The 23,259-nt window shown below is 38.8% G+C and overlaps 1 protein-coding gene across 7 annotated transcripts in view; it reads left to right on the top strand.

Annotated features, from left to right (window-relative positions):
- Nucleotides 1–23,259, top strand: part of TCF20 (transcription factor 20) — a 92,495-nt gene that overhangs the window by 28,997 nt on the left and 40,239 nt on the right. For 4 of the 7 annotated variants that reach the window (XR_015750106.1, XM_087968224.1, XM_026694746.2 and 1 more), the window contains exon 1: nucleotides 22,074–22,276. The exons of 2 other annotated variants lie outside the window; for them this stretch is intronic. The gene's annotated coding sequence lies outside the window, so the exon portion shown is untranslated. Of the gene's footprint in view, nucleotides 1–5,960; nucleotides 6,106–22,073; nucleotides 22,277–23,259 lie in introns of those variants that run through there. One more of the 7 variants, XM_026694760.2, reaches the window with a different exon arrangement.

Raw genomic sequence — 23,259 nt, forward strand, 5'->3', positions numbered from 1 at the left:
GCAGAATCTGGAATGATTGAGAAATGGTATGAAAGGAAGAAGACAACAAGATATGAAAATGGAAGGAATATATGAAATGGAGACTTTTTAACAATGAATAAGGGAAAAGCAGGAACTCTAGCCAAGAGCTATACCTTATGTGACTGCCCAAGGGGAAAAAGTAGGCAAATACTGTAGAAATCATGCTGGGTCAAAAAAATGTGGACAGCCGCACTGTTTAAATAGCTGCAGAGATATAGTTTTAGTGGCTATGACTGCTTTGCCTAAGGAAGTGCCACCATTTGGATACCAGTCGGTAGCCAGAATGAGAAAGGCAGAGATCAGCATGAGAAGCAGCAGAAATAATGATGGGAAAATTAGCAGTTATTGTTAATTTTCATCTAGGAGGCTAGAGGACAAGAAATTACATTAAAAAAAACCCAATAAGAACACAATGAATGAAGCAAGAGAGAAGAATCAAGAAATAAATAAATGTGTCTGTGTGTACTGACCACACAAGAAGGCAAATCAGCCAAGAATGGATAGAATTTTGCATCATCTAAAATGTGAATTCCTGTTTGTGTGGCCAGATTAAGGGATAAATTAGAGATGCTACAGTGCATTGCCAGAATGACAGTTTGTAAAGTATTGTTGCTGAAGTTGGATCTTGAGAACTCACAACTGCTATTGCAACCATGGGCCTGCTTCAGATTATTATGGGACTCCCTCAACCGGAAGCTACATATTAGATACAATAATATATTGGAATAAGTGAGTTGCAATCCGTTGGTGGAAGGCATTCCTATTGGCTCTTATCATGAGCAGCTTATTTTTTTTATAACTGAAGTGCTGGTGCTATCAACCTCTGGGGCTGGGGGAATTAACTTGTACACATGTCTGGTGTACAGTACAAGCTTTCAAAGGGCACTTAGTAAATTTCACAATATTTTGCCAGAGAGCTGTTAGGTTCCTAGTCAAAATCTGGAATACAAAAGACATGAAAGTACTTGATATGATTATTCCCAGACAATTTCCCCTTGTTTGTTAATCCCAGGGGCTCTTTGATATAGAGATTCTGGAAGGCAATCAACAATGGAAAATTTCTAAGTTCCACGGAAACATCTACAACAGTGAGCTATAGCAGAAGAACAATTGTTGCCAGTCTTGATCTCTATTACCTCAAAAAAGTAGGGAATTATCAAAAGTTTTTCCCAGAATGGGAATAGGATAGGTCAACTTTGTCTGGAGAAGGCAGTCCCAAAATATTTTGGTGCCAACTATATAGGGTTTTCTAAGCTAAGCACATTGAGTTATACCCAGAAACCTACTGCCAAGCAGTGCAGAACCCACAGTAATATGATCCTAGCAACTATATTCAGTGAATAATTGGACTATTATATTTTGTACCACCTGCAGTTTTGAGTGATTTTCTGAAGCAATTCCATTAAGACTGCATTTCTGTATTTCATCTGGTTTGCTGAGAGCCTGAACTAACACAGCAAGATCCTCCTCCCACTTAAGGTAATGTACCAGGACTACCTGGTACATTAGATACCTACAGTGGTTATAAGTCCAAGAGGACCAAGTCTTGGATCAACTTCCTTAACGGTAGTGCTTCTTGAGAGACAACATGGAAATTACATAAAGCCTTACATATAAAATCACATGTAAAATAAACAGCAATTCCATATTGCTTGAGTTCAGTACAAGAGTACATTGATGTAAGAATGTTCTGAGAATGAGGGTTATTAATAGATTTGAGGGGACTGTATATAAAATGGTATTTTACTGTACAGTTTTGTTGTTTATTATTTTCTCAGTTATAAATCTCTGAGTTGTTCAACCATAAGCACCAATGTTACAACTGATAAATGCAAAAATAAAGGATAGGATATATTTCTAAAACTTTCTTGTACTTAAGAAAGTTTTAGAAATATGTCCTATTTTTTTAGTTTTAAATTATCACTGCCATAATTTTAAAACAGCTATATTTCTCACAATTTTCAAATAGAATAGCTTTCTCTTGAACAACATTGTTACATCCCAATCCATAATCTTTACTCTTTTAAAGGAGAATCATTACTTTTTTTAATGTTAATGTAAAAATGTGCACAGGGAAAAAAGACTGTTTGAGACTTGGAAGGACTCAAAGGCTTAGCATTTAAATACATAGAACAGAAAACTCAATATCTGTATCACTCAAAAAGAGGCGGTAACAAAAATTCTATACCTGAGAGAATTGGAATAGTAAATGTTACCTGAGGGACTGTCTTCTTCCAATTGCTTCTACCTGGCCAATCCGGTCTGGCAGGATGGCTGTGCACTGGGTCCCATCAGCTAAGAAATGTTGTCTGGCAGGACCAGGAGATGTATTTTCTTTGCTGTAGCCCCTGCCCTCTGGAATATTTTCCCTCCAGAAATTAGGATGCTCCCAACTCTGCTGAACTTTCAGAAGACTTTGAAGACCTGGCTATGTGCCTGGACCTGAGTGTGTGAAGGCTACCATTTCCTGGTTATACTGACACCAACAGATTATAATTTTTCTTGGCTGCTGTTTCTATTTAATTTCTTTTTTGCACTGTGTTTTAACTATTTCAATTGTTTTTATTATTTTTCGCTGCCCAGAGTCATTGGTATGAGATGGGTTTGTATTATTTGTATACAAATTGAATTAAACAAACAAATGAAGCGCCCATCTTTGACATTGCAGCAATATTCCTAATTTTTTTAAAAAAATGTCCCAGCTGTGTGCAACTTCCTCTAGCTTGAGGGCTGTGCCAGGCTTTATGCAGAATGTTAAGGATAGCACTCCCAAGTGAGTAAGCAGACTACTATCCACATTTAACATATGGATTTGGTAACTTAAGGAGCAGCTAAGCACCATCTACCATCCTCTTACACAATCTTGCATTTGAAGGGTGATAAACTCATCTGGAAAAGCACTGACCTGAAGCAGATGAGGGTTTTCCAAATGTACAAGCCGTCATGGGTGGGAGGAAACAGAAATGAAAATGACCCGATGAGCTGGCAAAAAAATAATTTAGAAAAGATGATGATAGTTAGCAAACTATGCATTAATTTTGCTACTGAAGATTTGCACTTTCCTGGGTATGCTAAAGGAGTTCTTGGATGAGAAGATCAGCATGGTTTTAAACTAAAGGAAGTGGCTCACTGCTCACAAAATTTCTACTTAGCCATGAAAGATTCCCAGATAAGCATAATTAGAGTCATAATTGACTCTGAGAAGGTGACTTTAGTTATAATTGCACACATACCTATACTTTAACAATAGATACTATGATATAGTAGCAAATGTGTGCCTCTTGAAGGCAGAGAGAAAACTCAATTTGGATTGTCATCCATATTTTTTACCTCTTGATTACAGGTAGTCCTCGAGTCCTCGACTTACAACAGTTTGCATAGTGACCGTTAGAAGTTACAATGGGACTGAAAAACATGACTTATGACCATTTTTCACACTTATGACCGTTGCAGTATTCCCATGGTCATGTGATTTACATTTGGATGCTTGACAACTCTCACATTTATGACGGTTTCAGTGTCCAGGGGTCATGCGATTACCTTTTGCAACCTTCTGACAAGCAAAGTCAGTTAGGAAACCAGATTCACTTAACCATATTACTAATTGAATGACTGCAGTAATTCACTTAACAAACGTGGCAAGAAAAGTCAAAAAATGGGACAAAATTCACTTAACAAATTTCTCATTTAACAACATAAATTTTCAGGTCAATTGTGCTTGTAAATCCACAATTTACAGTCTTTTTCTAGTCTAAAGAATTTTAAGAAATACAGCTATACATCAAATTGCCATATTCCGGCCTCTCTTCTAATTTCTTTGTGGGTTAGTAAAGAAAATGGGGATTTGTTTGCTTAAGCTAAATGCTGCTTATGTGATTAGCCTTGAAGCCCGAAAGAAAGCAGTATTTTCTGTACTGTATTTCAGTTTTACAAATAAAGAGTAGTAATTCGCAAGAAGGCCTTTGTGTGCTGTAGTTCATCTGGTTAGATCTTGAGAACTTACACACACACATACACATGACAGGTTGATATGCTGAGCATGTCTTGGCATTAGTCATAACAAATTTCCTTAAAGAAAGCCTACCAAATAATGTAACAAACAGCATAATATTTTCATTGAGATTTGCTTGTCCTAATCCCTTCGTAAAATTTTGCCTGGGTTTGTTTTTATTTGGGTGAATGAAAAAAGTAAAAAATACATAGTAGCCAAATTGGGGATGGAGACTGCTGACATATGGCACAGTTTTTGTTTGATTAAATATCTTCCCATAGGGAATGAAAAGAAAGCCAGAGTAGCAAGACCATACTTTATATGGCCTCTCCTGTTATTATGTCTATGTTGGAAGGCCAGAAAGGAGAGTCAACCATTTCCTATCTGAATTGGATTGCATGTCAGATTGTGATTAAGGTGAGATAATTTAAGTTAACATGGACTGAAATTAAAGTCTACTTTTATCATAGTCTGAGTCCAGATGATATGTTAAACCAGACCAAATGGCTTGGCATGTTGTGAGACCACACTAATTGATACTTCACCTTAATCAGATTGCTTCTATTCACTGAATAGCAGTGAAGTTAATTGAAGGGCATCTGTAAAAAAGCAGGTGATGTTTAAAAATATGCTAAAATAAAGTCTAATTGAAGGATTGATAACAATCCAGGCATTCTGCCGAGCTTTTTTAAATTGACAGAAAATGAGGGAGGAAGTCTTTAGATTACTATTTATTAGGGTTTTTAAAAATTCTATGTCTGTGTATTTGGAAAAAGCTTGCAAAAAAAGAGAAAAAAAAACCCCCACCCGCCTTCCTTTCTCTGTCCTCCCCTCTGAGATGTGCACATTTTCTCTTAACTTGCTCTAAAAGTTTATACTGAGTATGACCTTCTGTTCTATAGTGCTGGCCTCTGCCATTCCCCCCAAAGCTGCTGTTTTATATTTAGTGTGACAGAAGGCAACATGTCTTAAATGAACAAGAAATAATTACCTTAATTTAGCTTTTCTTCTTGCTTGAAAAAGTGTACACCACTCAAGGATTAAGTGCTGCCCTTAGCCTGAAATAATTTGTACATCCATGTTCTATAGAGCTATTAAATATTAGTGGGAAATGCTGTTGTCTATACAGTATTTTCCTCTTAGCATCAGTGCCACTTGCTTGCTAGCCAATACAAGAATGTCACTTAGCAAGTTGAAGTGTTTGCTTTTTTTTTTTTTTTTCTTTCCTTGGCTCAGTTCTTCTACCTCTTCTGTTGAGGACAAATCTCTTTGCAGCCTTTTTTGATGGTAACACACATTCCACAGATAGACCTGAGCCTTGGAATTCAGAACCCTGGTATGTATATCACTTGTAGCCCTCCTGGTAGCAGCAGATTGGTTTTCATGTATCTTTGACCTTCAAAAAATCAGTTCTTTATTGTCATGTATATGCCCTGTGTATCATTACAGCAATTGTTACAGCAACTATTCTAACATGTTCAGCTGATTGTAATGCCTTCTCTAATTCTCTCCCTTTGTCCAATTCTTCCTACCCCTCAACATTCACTGATGTTGACTGCTAATCTGGGCTTACCCTTGAAGATGGGAGGAGACATACAGACAGAAAAATGTTTTCCTTAATTATGATGACTTTGGGAGTTTTCCCCCCTATTTTTCCTTAATCCATTTTAAATTACTGTTTTTCATAATTAGATTTGTTTCTAGTGTATATGTGCAAACATGTTTTGTGTTTTATTTACATTGACATATTTTGCTAGGGTTTATTCTTGTGATCCTTTGTTACTCTTGCAGATATGTGTTTGAATAAGAGCCTTTTCCCCCTCCCCTTCCCTTTTTTAAAAAATCCTCCCTGCTCCATCCTGCAGTGAAGTCACAATCCAGTGTTTGTAGACTTCATGTGATGTCACAGAATCAGTCTTGTGACTTCACTTGCAGTCTCAAACAGAAGGTGCAAGACGGTTTAGAAGAGAGGGGAGAAAAAAAAAACCACGACTTCCCTTGCCCTCACTCTCTTCGTTGTAAATCCAGTAGCTGAGATAAATCGGGTGGGGAGAAGCAGCAGAAAAACAGCTGAGAATGATGTCTGAAAACAGGTACAGTGGAACTGGCTTTACGTTCGGCTTCTGGTTGGAAGTTCCAGATGCCCCACAGAGGCCAGATTTTGCAGACCATGCGCACGTGGGGGAGGGGGTGGTGATGCTGGGGGTAATGTGTGTGTGTGTGTGCGCGTGTCACCCAGTGACGCTCTGGCTGTACGGTGCCATCGGCTGTAGTGTGTTTGTGTGTGTGTGAGAGAGAGAGAGAGAGGTGCGGGGGGGAGGCAGTGAGCGATGGCAGGCGAGCGAGCCGCTTTAGACCATTTCTCAGAAGCAGGCAGCTGGCGTCCTATTGGGCTGGCCTCGACGAGCCTCCTCCTTGTCCGTTTCAAAAGGCCGCAGCTGCTCGCTGCAGTCTGTCTTGCGGCTGTGCGCATGTGACACAAATGGGTTATTGCGCTTGGGCGCCTCTTAGGTTGATGTCGTATTTTCTGTTTTACTTTTGCTTTGCAGGCTACTTGGGGCCGGGGTGGCAACAATTTGCCCAGAGCAAAGAAAGCACAGGGAAAGAGAGGGGTCGTATTTTGGGGGAGAGAGGTTGACGATGGGGGGAGTGGGGGTGATTCTTTGGCGAGAAAGAGGGGGGGGGAACACATCTCGTTCTCCATCTTTTGACTGACGACATCATAATAGCAATGCGGATACAGCAGTAACAGCAACCGCCGCCGCCGCCGCCAAGCAACATTCGGTTTCCCTCCCCTGCCGGCGGGTGCGTTTGCTTACCGCCCCTCCTTTTCCTCGTTTTTAGCTCCGTTTTTAATCATTTGTAACAAGAAGAGATTTGGTTTTTCAGGGGCAGCAAATGGGTGGCTTCTCCTGAGAGTTCTGGTATAATCTGGCTCGTATAACAGAATCAAACTAAAGGCATTTAAGCGACACAGCAAGATTCTTTTTGGGCTGCCCAGAACTGTCATTTTCTATTTCTATTTCCATTTTGTGCTTTGCTTGAGAAAGACGGAGAGGGAACGCAAGGCGGAAGGATGCGCAACGTTGTTTTTTTCTCTCTCTCCGCATTTGTTCAATGCATGGCTCGGGAGGAGGGAGGATTTAAAGGGTAGTATTTAATAAGTGAAGGGTGTCCTCTTCACATCTAGGAAAGCGTTTACTCAGAATAGTCGTCTTGCTTTCTTTTCAAAACAGTCTCACTGATTATTGAATGAATATTTTGTGTTTTACCATCATAATATCCAGAAAGTCACGATGCCCTTTTGTTTGCTTCCTGGTAACAGGCAAAAAAAAAAGAGTAGCAGCAGCTGGGATGACTTTGATCTTAATTTGATTGAAGTGAGATCCTCCAAGATAACTGATTTTTCTGCTGTCCTTACTCTGCCATTTATTCTTCCTTTAATATCTCCCAGTGTATTGAAGATTGATGCAGAAAGGCAGCTTTGGCACCATTGATCTGGTTTTTAAGGGCAAATAATATTCGTTGCAAAACCTTAACTCCAGATAGTAGTATCATGATAAGGGATTCCAAACAGATCCTATGTGGATCCCAGACTTGCCTGGAAGTTCTATCAAACTGAGTCTAATTTTAGTTCCAAATGTATGAATGACAAGTAAGAGGCATTGTGGGGTAATGAAAACAGTGATTCTGAATTATGGGTTGCCTGAATATTTTAATCCAAAAGTGGAGCCATTGTAATATAGTACTTGATACTATCATACTGATTGCATTGTCTTAATCTGCATCATTACAGTAGAAAGATGAAAATGCAAATTTTCTATGATAGTATATATTGTAACTTAAACGTTATTTATCCTTTCAGATTTTAAACATCTCCCTCTAGAAACCCTTAAAGAGCCTTCTCACACATGCGCACTGGGCTAAGTATGGACCCTAGATAATGAATTGGAGAATTCTAACCAGGATTACTTGCTTACAAAATATATCATAATTGTCCCACAATAGCTTGTATTGTGCCTATGTTGTAATCTGGTTTAAGTGCTAATAAAGACTTTTTAAAATTGTTCCATTTTAAAACATTTTAGGTGAGTTTAATGATTGTAGAGTTTTCTACTCTGTATGTGGTGTCAGTTTTATTTTTATTGTATTTTATTTTAATTTCTGGATTTTACTTTTACCACAAGCTGTATTAGTTTTCCTTTTTATTATATTTTCATAGTTTTGTACTTCATGTTTAAATTGATTGTATAATGTCCACCAAATTTCAGTTAGTAGGTAATGTAAAATGCACCAAAATATAAACTGAGAGCAAACCCCACTCCTTACTAGCATTGATGATGTTACCTACTTTGGGTAATTGAAGTTCTGCAAGAAAAAAAACCCAAGCTCAGAGATCATTTGAAAGACTAAAGTTCAATATTGTTATAGGTAAAAGGAAGGAATATAAGGTTCGTTTATTTGATCATGGTTAAAATAGATGTAGCTTTAATGTAGTTTGCTGACATCAGGACTGAAATGACAAAGCTTTAATGATTTGTTTATAGATAAGGGATGGGATATGGGAAGAGCACACGATTTGTTGCATTTTAAGAGGAAATAAGTTACTAAAATGTTTATACTTGTAATGAAGAGGGAAGTATTTTATTTTTGTTTTTCTTTAATATATTATTTTCTTTTTTTTTTGTTCTTTTCTGTACCTTGTATATTTTCTTTTTAGTCTTCTATTTTGTATTTGTATTGTCATTTTCAATAAAATTACTATTAAAAAGTTCTAGTAGATTAGTTAGAACTTTACGTTAATGCAACCATATTGAGTATGTCAAAATAAGGCCTAGGTCTTCAAATCCTTTTATAATAGTTTCCACTTTATTCCCCAGGACAAATCTTAAACTGACAGCCCTGTAATTTCCTGGATCTCCCTGTGAGCCATTCTTAAATTGGAGTTATGCCTGTCACCTTCCAGTCTTCACCTTCAAAGGCTGAGGGTAGAGGCAGACTACCTAATACTTAATTCTAGTTAGGACAGGGGTCGCCAACCTTTTGGACTTCAGGGACCACCAAGCTCATAATTTTAAATCCCAGGGACCACTAACCAGTTCTGTGGGCGTGGCCTAATTTGTGGGTATAGTTTGGTGGTCATGTGACTGGCTGGGCATGGCTTGTATGTAAATATTATAAATATTTATATAAATATTGATTTTTTTATAAAAAAGAGCAACTTTTACCCAAAATCAGGCAAAGCAGGCAGGCAGATTGAGTTGCTCACAGAATCATTCAGTGATCTATCTATCTGCCATCAGTTGCTCAGTCTGTCACATAAAATTTGTGTGCTGTGAGTCTGCACTCAATAATAGAACCTTCAGTCCTAAGGGAGGTTCGGCTGTGCTTAAAAGCAGAGCCAAAGATCTAAAGACTCGCTAGAAAGCAAGAAATCCAATCATTTCCTGCTTCCTAGCTAATCTAAATCTCATAGCTGATGGAAAAACAGCAATTTAGCAGGCAAGTTTTCCGGTAAGGAGTGAATCGGCGGGGAGGGTTCCCACGGGCCATGTAGGCGGCACAGCCTTGTGTTTCTGCGCAGCCTGGATTAATTGCTTTGGGGGGGTGCTCTGAGGGTGAAATTTCCCTGAGGCCCACCAAAATCTTCTTGCCCACCGGTTGGTGACTGCTGAGTTAGGAGATATACCGTTTGATGGGTGGATGCCATTAGGGCCTGGTGATTGGTTGAGATCCAGTTTTCTCAATTAGATCTAGTACTACTTCTAGTCACCATTATATGGCTTAGGGATCTACCCCAACTTTTCTTGTGAAGACAGAAACAAGGAATTTGTTGAGCTTCTCTGCAATTTCCTTTTTTCCTTTTAACCCTTGACTCCTTCCTCCAGAAGACCAATGATCTCCCTGGCTAGTTTCTTGCTCCTAATGTATTTGAAGAATCTTTTATTATCCATCTTCACAGTTTGGATAATATGCTCCTTGGATTAATTTTTTTTTTGGTCTCCCTTGCTGACTCTTCATTTATTTGGCCAGAGTTTGTTTCCTTTTGTGTTCATTAAACCAGGCTTTGTACTTATTTAATGTATGGTATATGGTCAATCATCCAAGTCATGATTATCCCAAAGGTGCTTTTTAAAAGGCAACTAGACTTTCTTGGGTTTTTTCCTTGAAAACATTTCGCTTCTTATCCAAGAACCTTCTTCAGTTCTCAGCTTCTTGGATGAGAAGCTAAACATTTTCAAGGAAAAAACCCAAGAAAAGTCCAGTTGCCTTTTGAAAAGTACCTTTGCCAGAGTTTCTTAATGCTTTCTTGGTCCTAATAGCTTCTTTTACAACGCTGGAAAACCATGCAGGCATCTTGGATTTTGGAGTGATTAAAAAAAAGGCTCTATTGTGATTTTAAACCACAGCAAACCTTTCCTTTGATTTTCTTTTTCACTAGTCTTCCTGATGTTGAGAAGTTCCCTTTTTTGAAGTTAAATAATAATTATGTGGAACTTGTATATAGGTTATTGCTTCTTTGTATATTAATTTTATTGCATCATGGTTACTATTCCCAATTGGACGTATTACATAAATATCCTATAACCAATTGGTCCAGTGCAGTCATTTATGTAGAATTTTACTTGTCATGGTTTAAAGCATATTCACCCTGTCAATATGTGAGTAATTGAAATCTCCCAGAATTACAAGTCATGCTTTATGGAATGCTTCTCTGATTTCCATCTTCATTTCCAGATCTTATTGAGCATTTTGGTTAGGGGACAATTTTATACCCCCAGTGTTGTGTATTTTTCTGACTTGATGTTTTACCCAGAGCAATTACACAATTAGCCTGCACTAAGGAATTAACCATAGCTTGCAAACTAGTAGCTGAAATTCTCCAATGGACCAAGCCAAAATCAAACAAGCCTTCTAAAAGCACAGTGTATGAACCCATCTTCCCTTAATTAATCATATGGGAAAGTAGAAAGAAGTTTGGGGTTCTCTTCCCAGTAATAAATGTAGTAACTGTAAAAAAATGCTTTGCTCTTGCAGGTTAATTAAAAAGTATCATTTTGAGTTCCTAACTAAAGTTACAGAACAGAGTATTGTATCACTTTAAGTGCATGTTGAAAACAGCTAGGCCTTTTCTACAATGTTAGGAAGCTTTGTTAGTGCAAAATGTTTCAGTTGATATAAATTCTATGACTAAAACTGCTCAAGCCCACATAAAAGATGTAAATTTAGTCATAACCTATCTCATTTAAGTCAATGGAGACAAGATGGTTGAAAAAAACTCATGGAATTACCTGTTTATTTTATTAGGAGATTTTAAATCTTAAAGTTTGGTTACTTTTTTTACAGGCATAGAGCTCTTCTTCATAGCCATGCTAATGTATTTTTCTCCCAACCTGAGTCAGAAAGAGAGTAGAGCCACAGAAATTGTGCTCCCCCAATAGGCTGGTATTGTATACATGTAATTCTCAACTTACAACCGTAATGGAGCCTGCCCACCACCTGTGTAAAACTGATCACCCACATAACTAATCCAATCTTACTATTTGTGTGTGTGTGTGTGGCAATAGTTAAGAAAACACTATAGTCACTATGGGGCAGTTTTGCCAAAGACCCGGAAGTAAATGGTGGTTTTCAGCAAAAACATCAAAAACAGGTTTATGTCACTTTGGGATGCTGCAAACAGCTATAAATATGGACTGGTTGCTAAGCGTCCAAAGTGCAGTCATGTGACTGTAGGGGGTGTTGGCTGTCAGAACTTCAAAATTCCATTGAAAGTATCCACAGGGAGTCCAGGGAGTAATTTCAAAGCAACCAATCATGTTGAGGACTGCCTCAGCTTAAGCAATATAGCCAGGGAGTGTTTGTGCCTTCAAACTAATGGGGGGGGGGTGGAGGATGTTTCAGGGCAACAATTGGGTGATTCCCTGTTATTTTTTTCTGTTACCTACCATTAGGAAAACTGATATCAATCACTTTCCTAGAGGTGGACAGGCAGGACAGCCATATTATTTTAGTTAGTCCTTATTTTAACTACTCCGTGTCCTTTCTAACAAGCTACCAATCTGATATGAGATTGTTAGTTTATTATTTCATAACTACTGCCTTTATCAGGCATTTGGATTACAGATGGGCCTTGGCTTTTAATTGGTTGCTTAACGGCAGTTTTAAGTTACAACAGACCCCCTAAGAGCTACTTAGGATCCAGTCTTGAATTTATGGTTGCTGCAGTACCACCACATTCATTCGCCCTTACGGCTGACCACAGAGATGCTGAAGCACCTCCCTGCACATATTCCCCACCCACACTGGTTCCCTGCTGGCCTTAGGCCTGATTCCAACCCCTACCAGGTCCCACACACTCCTCACTTAATTTTCCATAGCCTTCCATAGCACTAAAATGGTTTGCTTTGTTACTTCGTTGTATGGTGAGATTCTGGAATTGTGTCATGCAGCCCAGGGACAGGCTGCTCCATTTTGTTTTCTTAATGTGGTTTGCACAGTACTGGAAAAGCTTTCTACAGATTTTGGAAGCCTTCCTTGTGCTGTGCAACCTCCACTTTATGACCCACATGTTCATTTAATGAATGCATTGGGGGGAGAGCAGGAATGGGAGGTTTTTTAAGTGAAACACTTTACTTAACAACCATTGTGACATGACTAATGGGCAGGATCCACTACAGTTGTATCTTGAGGACTATTTGTACTTGCAGCATCCCTGTCCTTTCTTTTCCTTTGCTCTTACTCAACAAAATGCATTGCAGACAGTCCTAGTAGGAGAAAGAAAAGTACACCATTTTTCCTTTTGCAGGGCTTTTCCCTCTCCTTTCCTTACAAAACTGCATATGCTGGGACCCTTCATAGAGTGCTAAGACCAACTTGAGGGCGAATGCCAGGTAATAACCTTCCCTGTTTCTGAGTGCAAAATATGTTTGCAGAAATGTGAGATTGTAGGTTTAGTGTGTCTTAATATGAGCAAGTGGCCAGTGTTCCTTTCCACTTGACTTGCAATATGCTTTTGATTTAGTGTGAGTGTATATCTGTATGTGTTGTCCAGGACTGCTATTGTTGAACTTTAATTGTGTGTGCACACAAGGCTTGACTGCAGAAAATTAATCTGAATGATCTCTAGATGGCAGCATTTATTAAATTTAATAGGATGATTGATCTCTTGAAAGACTGACACTCCTAGTTCTGCCACAAAAATAGATGGTTGCCATAATGTCAAACAGCAGCCTTTTCCCATTCCCCAGTTTGCCTGGATGATCAGAACAGCTGATGTGAAATACAAAGCAGAAAAGACTGAATCAGAATACTATTCTGTTTTATGTTTCTTTCTCTGCTTCCTCCTAAAATATGCTTTCCCTAAAGCCCTGTTTGTTAGTCAGAGTCCCTTCTCTTGACTTCCTTCATTATGCATACGTGTATATATACATATATGCCCCACACATTTCCCCAATTTACATTCTCCTTAACAATATTCATATCCATGTGTGTGCACACACTCACACACACTACTTAAAATGTACACATGCACAAATAACAGATTTCTTGATTGACAGATCTATTGATCTCCTGAGATTTTGATATTCCAGTTAAAAAGAAAAAAATTGAGCCTCAGCTCTAAAACTCCTTTTGAAGGCTTTTCCCCCCAACTATTGTGGCTGAAAAATCTACATATTATTTTTGAGGTGAGGAACTTTCAGAAATTGTTCTGTAGGCTTTGAAATGTTATTTGTTAATTCTGAGGGGAAAAAAGGAAATTTGCAACATTTCCCTAAGCAGCATGGGTATTTTGAATGGAGTGGAGAAATGCGACATTTGAGTGAAATCTCACAAGTCATATTAGAAAATGTAGGGACTAAGCCAATTTAATTAAAATTACAATGATTAAATTAATTTGCTCTCTAAATAACAGTTGATTAAAAATTAACATGGAGGAATTCTGGAGGCTGAACCTGAAGACTGAAGTCATATAGCTCTGAGATCTATTTAGAAAATTTTTCTCGTTCCTCAGTTATCTAGCCATTACAGATAGTCCTCGACTTACAATGGTTCATTTAGTGACCATTCAAAGTTACAAAAGCACTGAAAAACATGACTTATGAGATCCAAGTCTCTTCTGAGTTGTGAACATGAGTATGTATTTAGTACAAATAAGTCTTTGTTTTGCTTGTAGAGCTTGATGGAGTCAGGATGGAGGTGGTGCATCTTGACCTTAGTGGCTTTTGCTTTTTATACCATCGATTATTGTATCCTTCTGGACCAGCTTCTGGAGTTGGGAATGGGAGGCACTGTTTTACAGTGGTTCACTTCAGGACGAGTTCCAGTTGTATTGGTTTGGGGAGAGGTTATTGCCTAGCCATCTTCTCTGTGTGGTGCCTTAGGATTCAACTCTGTCCCCTTCTATTCAACATCTATATTAAACCGATGGGTGAAATCAATGGCTTAGCTATTATAATGCATACTACATGAGGTTGACCTTGGAGACTACTTGGAAGCTTCAGCTGGTTCAGGCAGGCAGTTATGCGCATTCCTTGTATGCCCATGTGATACCTGTCCTCAGAACTGATTTTAGCCTTACAAAGTAGTCCAGACAAGGAGCATAACCAGGAATACTAGCTCTATCTTTATTGTAAGGTTATATTAACAGAATCTTACAAATCTGAAGAAAAAAAACCCTTCCCATCCTTCACTTTTACTATCCCGAAAATAAAGCAGGGCCACTTTTAACCTAACTATTCTTCAGGGCCTTTGTCTAGGATGGTTGGTACTCCTTTGATGGATGTTAGCTGTTGGTAAGATGTTTTGGAGTTTGCCATCTTGCTCTTCTTTTCTTTTGTCTTGAGTCTGTTTTGTTGGCTGTTATTTCTCTGTTTTTTTAAATAGTATTTACTGTGTTGTGAGCTATCCAGATTCAAGAGTTGGGCAAAATTTATGTTCTTACTTTTGGTGTGATACCTAGATAAGAATTGTGAATTATAATCCTAGTTTATAAATGGATGCTATATTTGATCATGTACTAACTAAAATTCAGACTCATGCTAAAAGGCAACAAAACAACTACAGTACGCTTTTATTACTGGAAAACATATATAGTAGTTATTTCTAGTTTGTGCCCTTCAAATATTGTCTGTAAAATGTCCACTGTTTAAGCAGATATAAAAATATAAGTAATTTAAACACTTCCTTTATTAAGTATTCCAAATGCATTCAAGTGATCAGCTAATCCTAATCCTTCAGTATATAATTATACAGCTATTTCCAAATAGCAAGTTATGAGATACTACTATACTGTCAAACAGTGTATCTTATAAGGCAGACTAACAAAAGCTTTTAAAATCTAATAATAGATTGGCTTTAAATAATGGAAAGAGATCCATTAGAGGATCCTGCTACCATTATTTTATCTGATGTAGCTGATAATCCATATTTTCATGCTGTAAAACACTTCTGTTTGTGAATCAACAGCTCAAATTGCTCTTAAAAGAAACTAGTTGTGTTTTTCCCATAATCAATTGAAAATATTACTTGTATCTCTGAACTACTGGCTTAAATCCCACATGAATGGTTCAATTCTTGCTCAACTTATATAATTCACATTTAAATTATCAACTAACTTGTGGGGGGGGGAAGTGTTACATTTAAATATAGGGTGAAAATGGGACCAGGAAAAGAGCCCTTTTTTTACATGCACCTTCCATCTGAAACATCAGTTCCCCCAGAGTTTCCACTTGCTCTGATCCTTCTGGCCTTTCATAAGGCCTGGTGTCCCAAATGTGCTTATGTGTTATGTGTTGCATGTTTTTTTTATCTGGACTGCCGTATATGTTATTTACTGATTTATTGTAAAATTCAATGTTTCATTTTAAATTATTGTTAGCTGCCCTGAGTTTGGCATTTGAGATGGGCTTACATTCACTCTAAGCTAAATGAGTAAATATATAAAGAGACAGAGACAGAGAAAGAGAGGCACTTAACATCAATAACTTCACTTTTGTTACAGACCCTGATTATGGAACAAGGCAGTACCTACCCTCGTTACACTTTAGCAGAGGCCTGAAAATACAGGTAGTCCTTGACTTACCACCACAGTTGAGCCCAACATTTATGTTGCTAAGTGAAACATTTGTTAAATGCCTTTTGCCCATTTTATGACTTTTCTTGCCACTGTTATTAAGTGAATCGTTGCAATTGTTAAATTAGTAGCATGGCATCTGACTTCCCTGTTGCCTTTGCTTGTCAGAAGATCGCAAAAGCTGATCACATGACCTCAGGACACTCTAACCATCAAAAATATGAACCAGCTACCAAGCATCTGAATTTTGATTATGTGACCATGGGGATGCTGCAATTCTTGTGAGAAAAATGGTCATAAGTCATTTTTTTCAGTTCCGTTATAACTTTGAACGGTCACTAAATGAACTTTTAATTCAAGGACTACCTGTATTCATTTTATTCATACCTTTAGAGTTTTTAATAATTTGTATGTGTTTGTAAGTTACCTAGGTCATTAATAAACCTGATTGACATACAGCTTTTTAAAATAAATAGAATAATTTATTGTAGATGTGAATGGAAATATTACAAAATATTTTGCTTTCAGCAGTTGTTCCAATGTATTATTTGAGTCATTTGATTTTTTTTTAAATTAGAATATTACCAGTGTTCGTGGGTTGCTATTTGGTTCTGCTATGATTTCAAGAGAAAGCTGATTGTTCAGCTGCTATGGATTTCTCACAAGAGATAATTTCTTTTCCCTATTCCTCATTGAATGAAATAAACATGAAGTCTGGCAGCACCGTTAAGACTAACAAAGTTTATTAAGTCATAAGCTAGTGTAAGCTACTGCTCAGTTTATGTTTATTTTCTTGTCACAGATTGACAAAACCTTTTCCCCAATCTCCCTGATAGATTAACTCTGCTCTAAAACTATATTTAAGGTAACCATGACTTGATAACTTATGCTTTTTTTAAAAAAAGTTTAAATCTCCAAAACAATATTTGCATAAAAATATTTCCATAAAACGTACTGTAATTGAGCCCGCCTTTAAAAGAGACGATATAAAAAGAATAGTAGCATTTTTTGAGACTGCCAACTAGGGATGTTTCTAATGATTTAGATAATAGAGATTTATTGACTTACTGCCCTCTTCTGCCATGCTGGGGACAATTTTTGCCAATTAACTATAAATCTTGGGTGAAAAAATTATTGCTGTTTTGGCATCTGTTGGAAAAAAGAAAGCTTCTCATTTCAACTTGTGATACTTTTTTTCCGTTCAAGGATAGCCAGTATCTAGTGTGCATTTGTTACTCCAATACAAATCGTGTGTTTTAAGAAGAAAGGAAATTATGATGGAAAAAAATATAGCATCACCCCTTCTGCTCATTATCCCACAGTTGCGAAGTGTAAAGTGTAGTGTGCTGTACTACATCTCTCCTTTGTGTGAAATTGCTAAGACAGTAGGTAAAGTAATATTTTATTGTTTTATAATCCTCACATTCTGACAATGAAGGTACAAATGACTGATTACATGAATTATGCTTGCAGGTTTTTTTTCAAGATAAATTTACTCATAATAAACGCATTCCTGGAAACATTTTTTAAAAATCCAAAAACAAATTCATAAAACAAAGCTCAAAGAACTTATACAGTCCTAAAACTGTTTACCAGGATATTTACTATAATTTACTCCACATATGATGCAATACAGGTAATAGGTTATGCTTAGCTTTTTAAGGCTTGATTTCCCATATTGTTTTTATTGAGGGAACCAAATTCATGAACCACTGCAGGACCTAGTAGATATTATTAATCCTTCTGCTCTTGAGGAAATTTTGATTTTATTCTTCTTTTGGACATGTTTGGATCAATTATACTAACTTAATTATTATTCTGTATAATATTTATCATGATCTTAGTACATGTTTTGGGGAATTTGTTTTACATATTAATCTATTATATGAACTAAGTTATTGGCAAATCATATCTCAGAAATTTAAGATGTGGTATATTAGGCCTGTTTTTCAAATCATTTGTGCTGTTTAAACAAAAGACTCTATAACATATGCAGTGTACCATGAGATCAAGTCCTATAAAGTTTACTACTCTGAATAAATAATTCTGATGGTTGAATGCTTTCTGCAGTCCTTGCTTAAACAGTGGAGAGAATGAAAAGCTCGCTTTGTCTCAGTAAAATTCCTGTACCTTCTCAAAATACACTGCTCAAAAAAATAAAGGGAACACAAGAATAAGACATCCTAGATCTGAATGAATGAAATATTCTTATTAAATACTTTGTTCATTACATAGTTGAATGTGCTGACAACAAAATCACACAAAAATTATCAATGGAAATCAAATTTAGCAACCCATGGAGGCCTGGATTTGGAGTTACACTCAAAATTAAAGTGGAAAAAAACACCATAGGCTGATCCAACTTTGATGTAATGTCCTTAAAACAAGTCAAAATGAGGCTCAGTGTGTGGCCTCCACGTGCCTGTATGACCTCCCTACAACGCCTGGGCATGCTCCTGATGAGGTGGCGGATGGTCTGAGGGATCTCCTCTCACACCTGGACTAAAGCATCCTCCAACGCCTGGACAGTCTGGTGCAACGTGGCGTTGGTGGATGGAGTGAGACATGATGTCCCAGATGTGCTCAACTGGATTCAGATCTGGGGAACGGGCGGGCCAGTCCATAGCATCAATGCCTTCGTCTTGCAGGAACTGCTGACACACTCCAGCCACATGAGGTCTAGCATTGTCTTGCATTAGGAGGAACCGCACCAGCATATGGTCTCAGAAGGGGTCTGAGGATCTCATCTCGGTACCTAATGGCAGTCAGGCTACCTCTGGCGAGCACATGGAGGTTTTTGCAGCCCCCTAAAGAAATGCCACCACACACCATTACTGACCCACTGCCAAACCGGTCATGCTGAAGGATGTTGCAGGCAGCAGAACGTTCTCCACGGCGTCTGCAGACCCTGTCACGTCTGTCACGTGCTCAGTGTGAACCTGCACAGGGCGCCAATGGTGAATTTGCCAATCTTAGTGTTCTCTGGCAAATGCCCAACGTCCTGCACGGTGTTGGGCTGTAAGCACAACCCCCACCTGTGGACATCGGGCCCTCATACCACCCTCATGGATTCTGTTTCTGACCGTTTGAGCAGCCACATGCACATTTGTGGCCCGCTGGAGGTAATTTTGCAGGGCTCTGGCAGTGCTTCTCCTGTCCCTCCTTGCACAAAGGCGGAGGTAGCGGTCCTGATGCTGGGTTGTTGCTCTCCTACGGCCTCCTCCTCATCTCCTGATGTACTGGCCTGTCTCCTGGTAGCGCCTCCATGCTCTGGACACTACACTGACAGACACAGCAAACCACCTTGCCACAGTTCGCATTGAAGTGCCATCCTGGATGAGCTGTACTACCTGAGCCACTTGTGTAGGTTGTAGACTCTGTCTCATGCTACCACTAGAGTGAAAGCACCGCCAGCATTCAAAAGTGACCAAACCATCAGCCAGAAAGCATAGGAACTGAGAAGTGGTCTGTGGTCACCACCTGCAGAACCACTCCTTTATTGGGGATGTCTTGCTAACTGCCTGTGCTTTCCACCTGTTGTCTATTCTATTTGCACAACAGCATGTGAAATTGTCAATCAGTGTTGCTACCTAACTGGACAGTTTGATGTCACAGAAGTGTGATTGACTTGGAGTTACATTGTGTTGTTTAAGTGTTCCCTTTATTTTTTTGAGCAGTGTAGTTTCAAACAGGACTTCAGTGAAATGTATTTTATCATGAATACTGTAATACAGATAGTCCTTAATGACCAATCACTTAACTATGGTTTGAGATTACAACAGATCTCCAGAAGGTACCTATGACTCAGTTCTGGAGTGCCAACAGACACACCCACACCCACATGCAGTCATATGACTGCACTTGGCTCTCTTTTATGGCCAATTGAAGCGTTTCATGGTCAGCTGACAATTTACACTTCAGGCAAAAAATGCTCATGGGAATGCATTGACTGACTTAATGACCATGGTCAGCCACATTCTCTTTACCACTGTGGGGTTCAGTTAACTACTACTGCAAAACAGATCGTAAAATCAGGTCAGTTACATGAGTGCCTCAACTTATGACCATCATGACTTACAATGGAAAGTCCAGACTCCATTATGGTCCTCAGTCAAGGACTAACTCAATATACTTTTATCTGCCAAAAACGTCTTACCTGCTCTTTGCGAGTGAATTTATTGAGAAGATTTGCATTTGCTTGATTTGTTTTTGCAAACGACCCTGCAAAGGTGTGGGGACATCAAGCAGTCTTTATTTTTGAGCTCAGGACCCACACAGGAAATATCAAGTATTTCATCACGGGAGATAGTTGATGCTTGATATTCCCTGATGTTTCAAACGTTAGTGATATAATCATTGTCATTGATCTCTAGACCAAATAAGATGTCATTTGGTCATTTCCGTTCATGCTCAACAGCTTCTTTAATGAGGATGGGGATATCAATATTTGAAGGATTTATGGTTTTTTGTGGATTGGGTTTTGGTTGCAGTTGTTGGGCAGAAGTATGGTTTGTAGATGTTTGGTGTTCGTTTTTTTGTGTTGTCTCTTTTATTTCAAGGTTTGTCAGTCTAGTTTGTATAGTGTCCAGGGATGCTACAATGGTGTCAAGGGAAGTTATACGTTTCTATGTTATCAACTTTCTTTCAAACAGGGTAATGTATTTTTCTAGTTTGGGTCTGCATGGTGGGCAGAAATATGGAAAAGCATTGGTGGATAATTTTATGAATAGAGTCATTTGCTTGGGTGATCCTAAGCAATTATGGTGAGCGTAGTATCGCAAAGAGAACATTTGATGTAATCTTCATTCTCTTTTATAGATTCCTTGCTGATAAGGCAAGGGAAAGAATCTTGTGGTTCTTTAGTAGAGATTTCTTTCTTTTTAGGTTGTGGTTTGACATTAGATTGTTTTCCTGGCATGGTGGGTATGTTGAGATGGTTTGTTGATTGGGTTGTCAACCCAACAAGATAATAAAGTAATATCGCACCAAACAGTCAATTATACTAAACACACTAGTCAATTAATTTAATCAATAATCACTCTAATAATTATACTAATCACTAAATACACTAGTCAATTAATTGCACTAATCACTAATTTACATTAAACATTCTGATCATAGTAATATTCAAAACAATTAATTAGCCTAATAACCATTAGCCACTAATCTGTAATCTATTAATCACTAAAGATAAATAATTGAAGAATTAATTAGTTAAGATCAGTTTATCAAACAGTTATATTGAGGGGAAAAAATATTAGGGCAGGAAGAGAATAATTGGGATGTAGGGCGAAGGAAAGAGGAGATTAGGTTTGGTGACTACTGTGGGGTATACAAAGAGAGGATGTATTAGGCTGAAAAATGTAGGTGAACATCTTTTGGCAGAAGGCTACACTTCTCTTGTCACTTCAGATCATCACCTAGCGAACTTAGGGATCAGGTCTGTCTTTTCACGGATCCCCTTGTCTTGGTCAGCGATCTTGAGAATTAGGCTGCTGCTTGAGTAAGTAGGGCTGCGCTCTGCGAACAGGACCTCCGATCAGTGGTGTAGGTGGTAATTTAGGCAGCAGTTGGAAAGTCAGCACTCCGGGATCCGGCCTTCAGCCGTTGGAAGTTCGGCGGTTGGAGCTCTGCCGTTGATCTAGGCTCTTAACGGATCTCCGGTGCAGGCAGTGGATTTAATAGGTGGCAAAGGCTCCCTTTGTGAGTCCATAGAGGCGACAAAATGCCGTTTTCACAGTGTTTCCTCACAATCGACCACTAATCTATCGTAAACTTGCTTTCTCATCACCGACTGAGGTGCGCTTAACCTGCGCTATCTTTTTAAATACTCGACCTAGAGGGAGGTGCCTGCTGCTCGTTTTTTGTTTTTTTTTTAAATGCGCCTTTGACGCACGCACGCACGCACGCACGCTCCACCCGCACTCCCGCTGTCTTGTACTCCTCCCTTTTGCGCGCGCTCTCTCGCCCCTTCGTCATTGGCCCGGCTTTGTCAGCTGACCCTGTGTTATTTCCTGCGTGTGTCTCTCTGTGAGGGGAGAATGGAGAGACAAATCCTCGGTCTGTTACTGCGGAGCCGCTTCCGGACAGAAGCAGATCCCTGCTGCCCCGCGCGCCACTGAAAAAAATCTTGTCCACTCCGCGCTCCCCTCTCTGTGGGGGGGAGCGGGGAGGAGAACGAGGCTTGGGTAATGATCTCCATACGTTTAAAGCCGTCCTGCGGGCCTTGATGGAAGGGGCGGGGTGGGAGAAGGAGACGGTGCCAGGCAGTTTCTGGGCCGCAGCATCTGGGTCTCCTTCCCCCAACCTGTATAGATGTCTGGACCAGGAACGCGGGCCAGTAAGAGAGGGAACACCTAGAGCGGATCGGAAGTGGGGAGACAGCAAAAAGTCCTTTATTTCAGCTAAATCCGCCCCTCGGGAGTTCCTTCACAGACCTTTCAGTTCCCTGTCATACTTCCGTGCTTGGTTCCTTACGCATGTACATCTCGAGAGAAGAAAGGGGTCTGAGAGGAAAGTATAATGAAGGGATTCAAAGGTTTGATGTGGGAGGAGGAATAGTAAATAGCGTTTCTTTCAATAGTTGAGTCTCATGACTCTTCCTAATACTTATCCCCCCCCCCCCTCAGGCAGTAGCCCTGGTCTTATGCATCCGTTGTAAGTTAAGCACTTGTATGTACTTCTATAAAAATATTTGTGGATGTTTTTGTAATGGCATTTGCTGGTTATTTTAAAATACTAACTTCAAAAATAGTTTATCCCTCACATTTAGTTGCCTAGCTGTTACAACCAGAGATCTGGTATTTTTTTACACTGATCTGCATTGTTTGAACTAATAATATATCCCATGACTTTTGACATTACCATCAATCTGCACAAGATGAGTGGAGTCATGTCAAAGATTTAATGATTTAGTGTTGATAGAGCAGAAAATACAAATATATGGATGATTGAGTTTTCATGAATGGTAAAATAGCTTTTTGGTGGTAGATATATGTGTAAACAGTTTTTATGAGATTTAATAGCAACAGCACTTAGACTTATATACCGCTTCACAGTGCCTTATGGTTTACAGAGTCAACATATTGCACCCAATAATTTGGGTCCTCATTTTACTGACCTTGGAAGGATGGAAGGCCGCATCAACCTTGAGCTGGTGAAGATCGAACCG

The sequence above is a fragment of the Notechis scutatus genome, chromosome 6 (assembly GCF_049901735.1).
Source record: "Notechis scutatus isolate UNSWTSFEM ecotype Mainland chromosome 6, rNotScu1.2, whole genome shotgun sequence".
Taxonomy (NCBI): Eukaryota; Metazoa; Chordata; class Lepidosauria; order Squamata; family Elapidae; genus Notechis; species Notechis scutatus.